Here is a 16389-nt window from a genome sequence, read left to right on the forward strand (position 1 = left end):
TAAAAGAACGTATTCTAAATCAATGATTTTGCTCCCCAGATGACATTTGGCAATATCTGGAGACATTTGTTGTCACAACTGTGAAAGAAGAGTGGATACTGGCATCTACTGAAGAGAGGCCAGGGATGCTGCTAAAAGTCCTATAATGCACAAGACACACTCTTGCAACAAAGAATTATCTAGTCCAAAATGTCAACCCTGCCAAGAATGAGAAACCCTGAGATTTATTGAGATTAACCTTAAGGTTCACTTGCCACAATTTGGTAAATATTCCATGCCTACTTGAAAAGAATGCGATTCTGTCACTGTTTGTGCAGGATCCTCTCTTAGATTCATATTTGTTAATTATGTTGTTAATGAATTCTATATGCTTATTATTTTTTGCCTGTTGTCCTGTTAGTTATTAAAAACGGTATGGTAAATTCTCCAATTTTGCTTACAGGTTTCCGTATTTCTCCTTTTAGTTATCTTTTTAGTTTTATTGCTTTATATATTTTGAAGTAATTTTCAGGTTCATACAAACAGAAATCTGCCTGTCTTCCTGGCTAATAGAAATTTTGTTTGTCGTTGTGAAATTATCTCCAGTAATGCTTAATTTCTTATCTGTTATTACACCAGGTTTTTTATAGTTAACCTTACCACGTTTTTTCCATCCTTTTATTTTGAACCTCGGTATAAGTTTCTTTAGTTGTCTTTTCTAAGCGTAATATAATAAGGTTTTGATTTTTATCCAGCCTAATAATATTTGTTCTTTTAATTGAAATATTCTGGCACATCACAAGTAATATTGTTACTAATATATTTGGATTTATTTCTACCGTCTTATTATTTTTCATTTATCACCTACTTTTTGTTTCTTTATCTCTTTCTTCAAAGTTTTTTGCTTAATCAAATATTTTTATTTTTTTTCCTCTTTATTTTCTTGCTTGTTTCAAAGGTTTTTTCCCCCTATTCTTCTGGTGACTGTCCTAACTATCACAAAATGCATCCTTGAGTTATTAGAGTCTAATGTAAGTTAGTACTTTAACTTCTTTCCAGATAATTCTAAGAGTTTAGATAACCCCTATCTACTCTTTATCATCTTTAGTGTTTTAGGGGTGAGCTTTATCATGCGTTTTAATTCTGAATATATATTGCAACCCACAGAAGACATTATTTTATCAGTCAATAGGCATTTGGCATTATCCATCTATTTAACTTTTGTGTTATGCTCTTCATTTTTTCCTTCATTAATCCTGTTCTGGGATATTTTCCCTCTTCCAGAATATTTTTTAGTATTTATTTAGCCTGTGTTTACTGGCAGTAAATTCTCTCAGTCATTGTCTAGAAATTGTTCTTATTTTTGTCTTCACTTTTGAAGGATATTTTTGGTAGGTGTCAAGTTATAAGGTGGCAGCTGTTTCTTTCAAAACTTTAAATATGTCATTCTGTTGTTTGTGGGTTGCCATCATTTCTCTGTGAACATCAGTTGTCTTTCCTGTTAGTTTCTTTTGAAGGTTATGTGTCTTTACACTGGCTGCTTTCAAGCTGGGAAGTGAGTTCAGAGGGATTTGGACACACAATGCTAGCCTATTTGGTGATTAGAACATGGTGTAGATGAGACTATGTGGGTTTGTGGTGGGCACTTCCTTTTGACCCTTATAGATTCTTTGCCCCATGAGGAGGGCCATTGTCTTAGTCATCTCAGGCTGCTACAACAAAATACCATACACTGGTTGGCTTAAACAACATACATGTGTTTCTCACATGTTTGGAGATTGGGAAGTCCAAGATCGAGGAGCTGGCAGATTTAGTTCCTGGTGACGGGGCTCTTCCTATCTTGCTGATGGCTGCTTCCTCACTGTGTCCTCACATGGTTGAAACAGAGAGCACTGGCCTCTCTCCCTCTTCTTAAAAATCACCTAACCTATCATGGGGGGCCTATCTGCATGACCTCATCTAGACTTACCTCCTGAAGGTCTCACTTCCAAATACCATCACATTTGGGGGCACGACTTCAGCATATGAATTTGTGGAGGACACAAATGTTCAGTTCATGACAGGCATAGTCAGAGGAAAACCAGAGCAGGGGTCTCTAAATAGTGGCCAAAGACATGTACCCATTTGTCTGAGTCTAACAGAGATACTAATTCTAAGTGTTGAGCCTATAGCAATGATTAAACTATAAAATTAGGACTAAAAGTAAAACAAGATGGTGATTAGGGTGATAGTACAAAATGCAAATAATACATGCTCCAAGAACATAAAACTTAAATAAAAAATGAGCAGTTAAGGGAAAAAGAGGTGGTAAAATATGCTGATTTCCTCATCTTTAACAGCTGGAAACCAAAGGGTTCCACTAAAAAGCTCACAAATCAAATACAATAATCAATAATGCATATTTCTGTTATAGAAATTAGCTCATATGTGATTTGAAATTAATTAGTAGTGATGATGATGGTATACTTTGGAAGTCACATTGATTCATGTGTGATACTTTTTGGCATGCTAATATTCTAAGCCACCAGGGAATAGTGGATGAATGTTGCAAGCAACAGACATGTACAGGACTGTACACAATGCCAAGCCACTACATATTTTTCTTCTTGGCTCACTTTGTCCCTACGCACTATCTTTGAGGGCCAGCAATTGCAGCACTTGCTTATACCTCCTCTCTTCAAACTATCTTCATTTTTATGTAAAAAATATTATAATTACTGCTGGGCATGGCTGCATGTGGCTATAGTCCCAGCTACTCAGGAGGCTGAGGCAGGAAGATCACTTAAGTCCAGGAGTTTGAGGCTAGGCTGGGCAATATAGCAAGATCCTATCTCTAGAAAGGAAAAGTAAAATAAATAAAATAAAATACTGTAAGTACTGATTACTACTTTATTAGAAACTTAATGTTTTTTTAGTTGGGTGACTTTTTGTTTGGATTATAATTGATTTTGCTCTAATAAAGTAGCATTTTTTAATTGTCTGCTGTTAACTCTACTTTTCTAAAAAGCCTAATATGCTTAGAAGACAATTTTACAGAAATGAGTTTTTTTTCAGCACACACTCACACACTCGAAACTTTAATAACACTAAGAAGGATACATAATTAAATGCAATCAGCACGTAAGGAAGAGGATACAACAAATTCCTAATTCATTTATTGCCTATTTTAGGGTAACATTTAATCAGGGTTACATCTGAGAAACAGGACCAGTTATCTGATATTTAAATTAATTCATTGCAGAGAATTAGCTTATGTGATTGTGGGACTGTCTTGGAAAGTCCAGAATCTGTCAGAAAAGATGGACTCTCTTGGGCAGAAGCTGATGCTGCAGTCCACAGATGAAATGTCTTCCTCCTTAAGAAAACCTCATGTTTTCTGCTTTTAAGAGCTTTCAACTGAGTGAATCAGGTCCACTAAAATTATCAAGGACAATCTCCTTCACTTAAAGTCAACTAACTGTAGATGCTAATCACGTCTACTAAATACCTCACAGCAACACCTAGTCATTTATGATTGAATAACCGGGTACTGTTGCCTGACCAAGTTGACACTACCGCTGACTATCACAGAAACTAACACAAATTTTTTAAAAGACATGTTTAATGGTATAGTACATAGTTGTAGATATGAACGTCTCTTTTAGCAGAAGTACAAGCCTGCCTAAATATCAAGGGAATCACAATATCAAAATACAAAGAAAAGAGCACATATTGAAATATTTTATGTAATACAAACAAAAAATAACAGAATAATATGGATTAAAAGCAAGCATATATATCAATGTTTTCAAGTGAATTAACTGTCTCTTATGACATAAAAAATTTCAGATTGGAATTAAAAGCAAAACCCATGGTTGTTCACTGCAAAAGTTGTTCAACTTTGCTGATTGATTGAGAATTTTCAGTAATAAAGTGTTTATACAAAAATGTTGATGGGAAAAATAAAACCAAAACACAATTCTGTGCTCTCTGTATAAGACATAGGCAAAACAAAGTGACTCAGAAAACTCAAAAACAAAAAAAATATAAACAAGGAAAACACAATAAAAAAGAGTAGTCTTAGCAATCTTAATAACACATAACTTTGAATTCAGGCCAAAAATCCTTAAACAAAACAAAAACAGGCAGTTTATGAGATTAAAGAGTCCAATACACAATGAACACATAACGGTTGGGATTGTATGCATTAAATAATATAGAATTCACATTCATAAATCACAACTGTGAGAGTAAAATGCATAGAGATACATTAACCTTAGATTTTATTTTACCTATCTTTTCCTGTAAAAAATAGAAATCTTAAATAAAATAATTAAAGAGGTATAATAATTGATATATTTTAAACTTTAAACCCTAAAAATAAAGAGTATACCTTCTTCCAAGGTATAGAATATTTATAAAACTTGATCATATATTAGACCACTTGCAAGGCCCCAATAAATTTCAAAAAGTAAAAATAATATCCCCAAATGTACCATGCTTATAAGGAAACAACACTAGTACTTAGTAAGAAAACAATATGGGACTTTTTAAAAGTCCCACAAGCAGTTCTTATTTCAAATATAAAATTGAAACTAAAATAAAAAAGATCTAGAAAAGAATGAATTGAAAACTCTAATGATCAAATCCTATACATTCACCTGGTAGAAACATATACGGGAAAATGTATAATGACAAGTGTATATGTTTGAGTACATATGCAGATTTTAGGCTTTGTAATATCAGTAAATACTTTTAAATAAACCATCATTTTATTTATATCAGTTTTACCCCTATGCCATAATTAAAATTTTCAAGGTAGAAAATTTCATAAAAGGAGTCTGATAAACCTTTAATAAAGAATAATTTTGAAGCTATATAAAAGTTATTTTAGATAATGACTTTAGGGAAAAATCCAAATTCATATTATAAGGTAAGTATAACATTGGTAACATAATCCACTGAAGTCTGTATAATAAGAGAAAGCTACACAAAAGCTCACTCATGTATATAAATTAAAAACTACAAAATTAAAATAAGTTTAGACCAAATTCATAAGCATATTACAAGAATAACACAATATAACCAAGTTGAATTTTTTCCAGAAATACAAATATGGTTCAATATTTTGAAATAATATAACAATATATTATAGAAATACATACTATGATTATTTTCACAAATTCTGAAAAAACTATTTGGTTATTACACATCTATTCCTGATTTAGTGAAACCAGAATAAATTGTTAATTTACAACTTAAATTTATAATTTAACAATAATATTAAATACATAGAAATAAATCTAGCCAAAATATGGAAGACTTTAATAAAGAAAAATACAGTATTTTGAGACATATTTTAAGGAAAGTTCAAATAAATTGAATGATACACCATGATCAGGGATTTGAGGACATAATATTCTAAAGATATCATTTCTTCCCAAATAAACACATAGATTCAATAAAATTCCAATCAAAATCCCAGTGGGTTGTTTCATGTAGAAATTGATAAACTGATTTTTAAGGAATTTTAGAATTTCTGAGTTAAAGAAAAGTTTTTTGAATTAACCTAGTCAGGCAAAAATAAAGAAAAAAGAATGAAAAGAAGTAAACAAAGTCTCTCATAAATATAGGTTTATATAAAATGTCCAAACCTAAGAATTATAGGCTATTCCTGAGGAAGAAGTAAAAGTAAAAAGTTGGGAAACCTATTTGAAGCAAAAATTCAGGAAAACGTCCCTGGTCTTGCTAGAGATTTAGACAACCAAATACAAGAAAGTCAAAGAAGTCCTGGGATATTCACTGCAAAGAGGACATCTCCAAGACATATAGTCATCAGGCTATCTAAAGTTAATATGAAGGAAAGAATTCTAAGAGCAGTGAGATAAGCATCAGACAACTTATAAAGGAAAACCTATCAGACTAACAGCAGATTATCAGTAGAAATCTTCCAAGCTAGAAGGGCTTAGGGTCCTACGTTTAGTCTCCTCAAACATAATAATGCTCAACCAAGAATTTTGTAACCAGTAAAACTAAGTTTCATAAGTAAAGGAGAAATTAAGTCTTTCACAAACAAGCAAATGCTGAGAGAATCTGTCAACACTAGACAGCCCTACAAGAAATGAGTCCTAAATATTGAAACAAAAGGTTGATGTGCACCAGAATAAAAACAATTGAAAGCATAAAACTCACAGGGCTTATAAAACAGTGACACAATAAATTGAACAAAGTAACTTGGTAAAACTCGACATAATGACTGGAACAACACCTCACATGTTAACATTAACATTGAACATAAATGGTCTGAGTGCTACACTTTAAAAACATATATTGGCAGAATGGATTAAAAACCACAAACCAAATATCTACTATCTTCAGGAGACCTACCTAATGTATGAAGATTCTTAGAGACTCAAAGTAAAGATGTGGAAAAAATAGTTCATGCAAATGAAAACCAAAAGCAAGCAGGAGTAGTTGTTCTTATATCAGGTAGACAACTTTAAAGCAACAAGAGGAAGGAAAGGAAAGGGAAGGGAAAGGGAAGGGAAAGGGAAGGGAAAGGAAGAAGGAAGGAAGAAGGAAGGAAGGAAGGAAGAAGAAAGAAAGAAAGAAAGAAAGAAAGAAAGAAAGAAAGAAAGAAGACAGAAAGAAAGAGAAAGAAAGAGAGAGAAAAAGAAAGAAAGAAGAAAGAAAGAAAGAAAGAAAGAAAGAAGACAGAAAGAGAAAGAAAGAGAGAGAAAAGAAAGAAAGAAAGAAAGAAGAAAGAAAGAAAAGAAAGAAAGAAAGAAGAAAGAAAGAAAGAAAGAAAGAAAGAAAGAAAGAAAAGAAAAGAAAGAAAGAACAGGAAAAGACAAGAAGAAAAAAAGGAAAAGAAAGGAAGGAAGGTCATTATACAATGATAAAGGGATCAATTCAATAAGAGGAATATAACAATCCTAAATGTATATGTACCTAACTCCAGAGCTCCAAGATGCATAAGACAACTACTACTAGACCTAAGAAAAGAGGTAGACAGCAGCACAATAAAGAGAGAAGAACTTCAACACTCCATTGACAATCCTAGTCAAATCATCGAGACAGAAAGTCAACAAAGAAACATTGGACTTTAACTGGACTCTAGAAAAAGATGGACCTGGCCAGAAGCGGTGGCTCACACCTGTAATCCCAGCACTTTGGTGGGTGGATCATGAGGTCAGGAGATGGAGACCATCTGGCCATCATGGTGAAACCCTGTCTCTACTAAAAATACAAAAATTAGCTGGGCCTGGGCGTGGTGGTGTGCACCTGTAGTCCCAGCTACTCAGGAGGCTGAGGCAAAAGAATCACTTGAACCCAGGACGGAGAGGTTACAGTGAGCCAAAATTGTGCCATTGCACTCCAGCCTGGCAAGACTCTGTCTCAAAAAAAAAAAAAAAAAAAAAGAAAGAAAAGAAAAGAAAAAAGAAAGAAAAGAGAGAGAGAAAAATAGATGGACCTAACAGACATTTACAGAACATTCCACACCAAAACTTCAGAGTATACATTATTCTTATGAGCACATGGAACATTTTCTAAGATATGATAGGCCACAAAACAAGTCTCAATAAATTTTTAAAAATCAAAATTATATCAAGCATTTTCTCAGGCCAGAGTGACATAAAAGCAGAAATCAATTGCAAGAGGAACCCTCAAAACTATGCAAATACATGGAAATTAAACAATCTACTCCTGAATGATTTGGAGGTTAACAATAAAATCAAAATATAAAGTTTAAAAATATTTCAAAATGAATGATGGCAGTGATAACACTTATCAAAACCTCTAGGATACAGCAAAAGCAGTGCTAAGAGGAAAGTATATAGTGTTAAATGCCTACATCAAAAAGACAGAAAAATCACAAATTGACAACCTAATGTCACACCTCAAGGAGCAACAACAACAAAAGCAGGAATAAATCAAACTCAAATCTAGCAAAAAAAAAAAAAAAGAGAAATAACAAAGATCAGAAAACAATTAAACAAAATTCAAATGAAAAAAAAAAAGAATAGAAAAGATCATGAAGTGAAAAGTCATTTCTTGGAAAAGATAAACAAAATTTATAGACAACTAGTCAGATTAACCAAGAAAGGAATAAAGATTCAAATAAGTTCAAACACAAATAAAAATGGAGGCATAACAACTGATACTACAGAAATGCAAAAGGTCATTCAGGACTACTAAGAACACCTCTATGCACAAAATCCAGAAAATCTAGAGAAAATGGATAAGTTCCTGCAAACATACAGCCCCCTAAACTTAAATTAGAAAGACATAAAAATTCTAAACAGATCAATAATAAGCAGTGAGATTAAATCAGTGATTTAAAATCTCCCAGCAAATAAGCAGAGCACCAGATGGATTCACAGAGAAATTCTACCAAATATCCAAAGAAGAATGAGTACCAATCCTGCTGAAATTATTACAAAACATTGAGAAGGAAAGAATCCTTCCTAATGCATTCTACAAAATCAGTATCACCCTGATACCAAAGCCAGGAAAGAATATAACAAAAACAGAAAACTACAGATCGACATCCCTGATGAATATGGATGCAAAAATCCTCAATAAAATACTAGCAAACTAAATCCAATAGCATATCAAAAAGACATATACATATACATATACATATACATATATATATGTACACACACACACATACACACACACACACACATACTGTGGCATATGATTCAGCCATAAACAAGAATGAAATAATGTATTTTATAGTAAATTGAATGGAACTAGAGGCCGTTATCTTAAGTAAAAACACAGGAACAGAACACCAAATACCACATGGTCTCACTTATAAGTGAGAGCTATGCATTTCTTTGCATATGGATATTCAAAGGAATACAGAGTGGTATAATGTACACTGGAGACTCAGAAATGGGGAGGGTGAGAGGTAGGTGAGAGATAAAAAATTCTCTGTGGGTTACAATGTACCCTATTTGAGTGAAGGGTACAGTAAAAACCCAGACTTCACCACGATACAATTCATCCATGTAACTAAAAACCACTTGTACCTCTACAGTTAATGAAATTTAAAAAATTAAATAAATAAAATAAAATAAACATGGAATTTCAAAGTGCTATGAATAGCGAAAAGAACAGAATTAGAAAACCTGTACTAATGAATATCAAGTATTTATACAGTTACATTAATTAAGATAATGTGGTTGTATTTAAGGACAGTCAGATAGACTGATGGAACACAATGAAGAGCCCAAGACAGGCCCACACATATATGGGTACTTTGTCTATGGGAAAGATGACATCACAGAATGGTTTTTTTAATAAATGGTGTTGAATTATTGAATATTCCTGTGTTAAAAGAAAAAATACTTGATCACTACCTTATATCATACAAATAGTCTTGATTCTCAAGACAGATTATGGATCTAAATATGAAAGGCAAAACAACCTTTTACAAAAAAATCACAGAATGTATTTGTCAGATTGAGGTAGCACAGATGTTTTAAACAGGAAAGAATACTAATAATAAAAGAAAGGATTAAAAATTTTAGTACATAAAATTAAGTATTTTTACTCAGCCAGAAACATTCTTAAGAGAGTAAAGGGACAAACCACAGAATGGGAGAAGGTATTTGCATTATATAAAACAAACGACAGCCAAAGTAAATAATAATTAATATGGTATTGAAAAACAAGTTAAAGATTTGCCCAATTTTATATGAAAATTTAATAAAATGACAGCAATTAAAACTGCTGGCCCAGGGATCAATAAACAAATGGGACCGAATAAAGAGCCTAGAATTAGTGGGGAAAGAAGAGTAGTTTCCACTGTTTTTCCATATTAAAAAAAATGCAACTGCTATCTCATGCCAATCTGCCATAATCACATTCATATGATGAGTTAATGACATGAAAGTAAAAAAGCATAGTTTTCAAACTTTAAAAGAACATATTAGATTATATTTATATCTCATGGTTCAAAATGGTTTCTTAAGAAGAATGCAAAAAGCACAGATCATAAAGGGAAAATAAAAGATAAATTCAATTGTATTAATAATCTTCTGCCAGACATGCTGGCTCATTCCTGTAATTCCAGCACTTCGGGAAGCTCAGGAGGGCAAATCACTTGAACCCAGGAGTTGGACACCAGCCTGGATAACATGGTGGAAGCCCATCTATACAAAAAATACAAAAATTAGCTGGGCATGGTGGCACATGCCTGTGGTCAGAGCTACTCAGGAGGCTGAGGTGGGGAGATCCCTTAAGTGCAGGAGGCAGAGGTTGCAGTGAGCAGAGATCATGCCACTGCACTCCAGCCTGGGCAACAGAGTAAGACCCTTTCTCAAATAAATAAATAAATAATCTTCTGTGTTACAAAGATAACACAAAAAATATTGAAAAATCAGATAGAGAATCAAGAAAGACATTTGCCACACATTAAACTAACAATGAATAGGAATCCAGCACATATAAATTATCCTTAAGAATCAAGAAGAAAAGGACAAAAATCAACCCTGCAGCAAAGTGGGCAATTGATATGATCAGCTAAATCATTAAAGAATAACTTTAGAGGATCGCTAGACATTTGAAAAGATTTTCAATCTCAGTACTTAGGAAAATGTTTTAAAAAAAAAAACAACTAGTATTAAGGTACCATTTAATGTCTTTTAGATGGGAAAAATATGAAAAAGTATGAAAGTACGAAATGCTGGTGTGGATATGAACTATTGGGACGTGTACGGTCCTGGTGGTGGTATAACATTTTTCTAGATATTTGTCAATGTTAAATAAAATTAAAGACACAAACAGCCCACATATGACTTCAAATCCATCTCTGAATGTATGTCATGAAGAAATTCTCACACATATCAAGGACAACAAATGAACAAAATTATTTGCTACAACATTACTTGCTGCAGCAAATAGTAGTAAAAAAACTGGAAACAAATGAAATATTCATTCACAGAAGAAAACTGAAAAAATTTGAACTCCAGCTAAATTTGTTAATTGATATTAACACATTTTACAGAGGTAATGCTAGATGAAAAATGCAAGGTGTGGAATATAAGTTCAGTAATATCGCATTTAAATTAACTTCAGTCTGCAAAATATTACAGTATATATTTCCTGGATATATACATATATAAGAAGGCCATAAAATCATGTTTAGGAATTGCAAACAATAAAATAAGGACAGTAGATTCCTCTGTGGAGGGATATTGGGAAATAAATGAGGGAAGGGCACCTAAGATGTTGTACTTAGATACACCTAAGAAGGTGCACCATCTTGAAACCCCGTCTCTGCCAAAAATACAAAAATTAGCCGGGCTTCGTGGCACATGCCTGGAATCCCAGCTACGTGGGAGGCTGAGGCAGGAGAATCACTTGAGCCCAGGAGATGGAGGATGCAGTGAGCCGAGATCATGCCACAGTACTCCAGCCTGGCTGACAGAGCGAGACTCTGTCCTCCCACCTCTCCAAAAAAAAAAGAGAAGGTGCACCATCTTAGGTACCCTTATTATAGGGTCTTTATTTACTTTGTTTTTTGTTTGCTTGTTTTTTGTTTTGTTTTGTTTTGCTTTGTTTATTGAGGCAGTCTCACTCTGTCTCCCAGGCTGGAGTCCAATGGCGCCATCTCGGATCACTGCAACCTCCACCTCCAGGGTTCAAGTGATTCTTGTGCCTCAGTTTCCTGAGTAGCTGGGATTACAGGCATGCCTCACCATACCTGGCTAATTTGGGATTTTTAGTAGGGTCGGCGTTTCACCACGTTGGCCAGGTTGGTCTTGAACTCCTGACCTCAGGTGATATGCTCGCCTTGGCCTCCAAAAGTGCTGAGATTACATGTGTGAGCCACCGCACCCAGCCTCTTTACTTTGAATGCTTTATGGAACAAAGATATTCAAAGTAAATAAATCAAAACACTAAAAGTTGCTAAATGTGAGTGCTGATTATATCATGCACGTGATGTGTTTTTCTCTGTTTTTGTAATACATTTTGTGGTAAAATATACAAACACACAAATAATGATTGAGGGTTAACAAAAAACAAAGGAATCTCTGATTTCTGTAATAGATAAAGGAACTATGTCTTTAAACATTGCAGAAAAAAATGAAACATGAGAACCTAACAATAAGCCAAGCTGTTATTCAAGTACAGGAGAAACATGAAGACATTTTCAAATATAACTTGACATCCAGACTCTTTAGCTCTTTTTTCGGGATGGATAGTCTAGGAATAAAATTACCCAATGATGAAATCTAGCCAAATTAAAAAGAATGGCACTATGTAACTTAAGAAGTATGCCGTACCCGATGGCAGAAACCAGTGGTGCAACATCTAAAACTTGCTGATAGAGTGAAAGTGTGACCTTGGCATGCAAAACACTCACAGATTACAGGATTGAAATTCTTTCTTGAGAAAAGTACTCCAAGATCAAATCCAACTTAGCGGTGAGAATCAAAACAAAACACTCGGAAATAGAGACACTCCAGAGAAATGACTGTTAGTGAGCAGTAAGTTAATGTAAATGAAGAACTAAGACAATTCTACTAGGGATATCATGATTACAGAATGTAGGTGTCATAACTGTTGGTAAGTATATTTGGAATGTGGGGGTAGGTGTCTTGACAGGCAGGATACTTAAAGGGCTACTGACCTATCTCTCTTAGCATGAATTCAATCACCACTGTAAAATCAACGTGGAATTTTAAAAAGTATAATACTTCCACAACCTTCTACAGTTGGAAGTTCGTATTTTTTTAACCACAGATAATTTAGGCATTTATATCTCTTGTGGTAAAGAAACAGCTAAAGTTAAGCAGCTCTCTTCATTTTTCTTCTTTTTTTCTTGTTAAAATAACATTGTTTTTATTAAAACAACATAGCATAATCCTGTTATATACAATTTTTTCTTTCATCCATCCATTTTTCCATTCATCTGTATTTGTGCATCAAGATAAGTCTAGAAGAATTATATCTAATTTTATGAAATATTTTTAGGCAGTATGATTTGGATATTTTTAAATTATATGTTTTGGTTATATATTTTTTCTTTATACTTTGTGAACTGCTTGAAAATTTTGAGGATTATGTGTAATTAAAAAACATTGGCCAGGCATGATGGCTCACACCTGTAATTCCAGCATTTTGGGAGGCCAACGCAGGTGGATCTCTTGTGGTCAGGAGTTGGAGACCAGAATGGCCAACATGGCAAATTCCTCTATCTACTGAAAACACAAAAATTAGCTGGGCGTGATGGCATAGGCTTGTAATCTCCGCTACTAGGGAGGCTGAGGCAGGAGAATTGCTTGAACCCAAGAGGTGGAAGCTGCAGTGACCGAGATGGCACCACCACACTCCAGCTTAGGCAGCAGAGCAAGACTCTGTCTCAAAACAAACAATAAATTATAGAAACATTATTGCAAAAATAAAAGTGGAGGACAAATATAAGAGTTCTTATGTAAGAACAGGTCTTGCTGACTGCTGGGTTATAGGGATGAAGAAAAAGAAGTCAAAGGCATGCTGAGATTTAGCGGCTGGGCCTCCAAGAAAATAGCAGAACCATGGACAAAATAGGGAACCTAGTAGAGAACAGGATTGAGGGAGTAAGCAGCTTCCTTCGGATGGAATATACGCATTCCGGTGGTTACTATCAGTGTATGAGGCAGCATTGGTTAGAAAGACGTATTTAGGAGTAAATGCTGTGGAAGTGTGAGCCAGAGTCGTGGAAAAGGATGAGATTCCAAGAGGGCTGTGTGCATGGGGAGGGTTCATGGGTCCTGACATAAGCTGACACCATCATTGCATTCTGGCTGGACCCCTAGAAGGACATATTCTATTGAAAGGGTCATTTCCAGTCACCAAACACAAAACCAGAGCAGAAAGTGGCTGAAGCCACGATGGAGCCGCTAATGTGACCCAAACTTATCTCGACATTCCCCAGTGCAGGTTGCCACAAAACACCTACTCTGGGCCCTGCCATTCTCAAATTTCAGGCTCAACTCGGGTCACTGAGACACCAGAATTCTCCTTCCATTTCATCACTGACTCATGGCGTTTGGAGAGGGAGACCAACATCATGGTTGATTTATCATCCTGCCAGGGGCGCCAAGGAATTTTCAGTGGGAACCATACTCAGAGCCTATATGTGCCATTGATTTCTTTATCAAATAATTTTTGTCAGATATTTTAATGCATGAACTTATCAAGTCTCACGTTATTTGAAAATCCTTAACTACAAGCCAATGTATTAAGAGTGATTAAATGCATACCTCTCCTGTTAGTAGGTTGGAAGGCTGGAATAAAGATCACACACACCCCCACCATCATACATCATGTCTAATGCCAGTTAACCTTCACTTGTGGGCCTGAGCTAATCAAGCCAGTCTCCCCCACCAGGTGAGCTTCATTGCCACCTGTTACTTTCACTGGGCCAGAGGCTTGGCCATGGATTTTTATTTACAAGAAATATTTGACTTTGGCAGACTGTTAAGAGAAGTAATATTTCAAAATAATGCCTGAGAGCAATATTTATGAAACTATTTGCACAGTGTTACTGAGAAGCTAGCGCTCCTCTCCCATTATAAATCACTCTCAAGCCAAGTCAGAAGAGCAGGTTTGCCAAATATTCAGATCCTGGAGGATCTGCAGCAGAGATCATTAGATTAAAAGAGTAAGAATCATCAGAAGTTACTGGTGGGGAAAATGCTGGCAGCACAAAAATTACACATAGAAATGTGGGAAAGAACTGGCAGATTGAGAGCCTTGACTTGGAGAGCGAGGCAGAGAACAAATAAAGACAGCAAACAAACTCACAGCAAACCAGTGTGGCCAGCCCTGGACCTCCACCTCCCCGACCCTCCCCAGCTGGAGTGCATTTGGTTTGGGTGGCCGACCCTATATTATCATGGCTTGGCAACATCACTTGATTAGGAATAGATGTTTATAAGTTTCCTGAACACTTCCACTGGCTCTGTCCATTCGTAGATACCATTCTGGAGTTGGGGCATGACAAGGATTGGAATTGACAGCCACCAAACTCTGCATGTCCTGGAGCCAGCCTCGATGGCTCTGCCACTGTCATGTCAAGCTTCATCCCTCGTGGCCACTCAGTGACTGCACCCATGACACCTGTCAGAAACTTTCAAGTGCCTGCTTGTTTCTTTATCAGGATTGCCTGCGCAGCCTGAGCAAAGAAGGGATGACATTTGGGATGCGGGAAGGATGGGAAGTGCCTTCCTCTTTCTGCCTCCTCCAACTGTCAGTTTGGGTTTTCTCTCAACATATCAAGATTTAGACCCAGTCGCCTTGTCATTTAGAAATGCATTCAGTGGTAACCAAGTTTGAAAATAATGTAGGAGAGAGAGAGAACTTGAGCACGTCTCCTGGGAGAATGATGCATCTTGAGGAAATTAAACAAAAGAGGCATGGCATGAGGCTATCTCTGCCCTTTGGAAACACGCTGCTTTGGGAGATGGGTGGATGCACTCAAGCCATCCATACACATGAATTCCTTTGCATTTCTTTGATCTTTCCATCAAAGTGGAATAATTTGGCATACGTATTATCCAAAACAGCAGAGGTTTTCTTGGTGGGAGGTTTTAGTTGTCTACTGTTTTTCTTTTTCTTCTTTTAAATAATGCTTTCATTTTAATAAAGGATTAGGGACAAACACGTGGGTTTTAGTTAAAGCTAAACTTTCATAGTGACACAAACTCAGTATGGGTTCACGTCTGGAATCCACTCTCCCTATTAACACAATTTGGATAAATATATAGATGAGGAAGTGCTGCTTCTGGAAAAGTGCAAATAATGGATCGTCCCATAGTTCCTTTGCTGGCCTTTTACCATGACAAAGTGAGTGTTTCATCTTTCCTTTAGTCCGCCTAACCTATTACACTATTCTAAAGAGGTTTCTCAAACTGTGTCACTCAACTCTCATTTCCCATCATTTTCCAGTGGGCTTAAACTCTGCTTTATGCCACCAAAATGCCACCCAAACCTTCAGTGCTGCAGAATGTTAAATTTACAATATATGTCAATTTAAAATATATCTACATTTACATTTATATGTAAATTTAAATCTATACATACGTGTATATATGTGTGTGTGTGTGTGTGTGTGTGTGTGTTATGGTTTGGCTGTTTCCCCATCCAAATCTCATCTTAAATTGTAGCTCCCATAATTCCAATGGTTGTGGGAGAAACCCAGTGGGAGTTAATTGAATCATGGGTGCGGTTCCCCCACACTGTTCTCGTGGAAGTGAATAAGTCTCATGACATCTGATGGTTTTACATGGGGAAACTTTTTGCTTGGCTGTCATTCTGTCTTGCCTGCCATCATGTAAGACATGCCTTTCTCCTTCTGCCATGATTGTGGAGCCTCTTCAGCTATGTGGCACCGTGAGTCCATTAAACATCTTTTTCTTGATAAATTAC

The sequence above is a fragment of the Mandrillus leucophaeus genome, unplaced genomic scaffold (genome assembly GCF_000951045.1).
Source record: "Mandrillus leucophaeus isolate KB7577 unplaced genomic scaffold, Mleu.le_1.0 Scaffold111, whole genome shotgun sequence".
In the NCBI taxonomy this organism is placed as follows: domain Eukaryota; kingdom Metazoa; phylum Chordata; class Mammalia; order Primates; family Cercopithecidae; genus Mandrillus; species Mandrillus leucophaeus.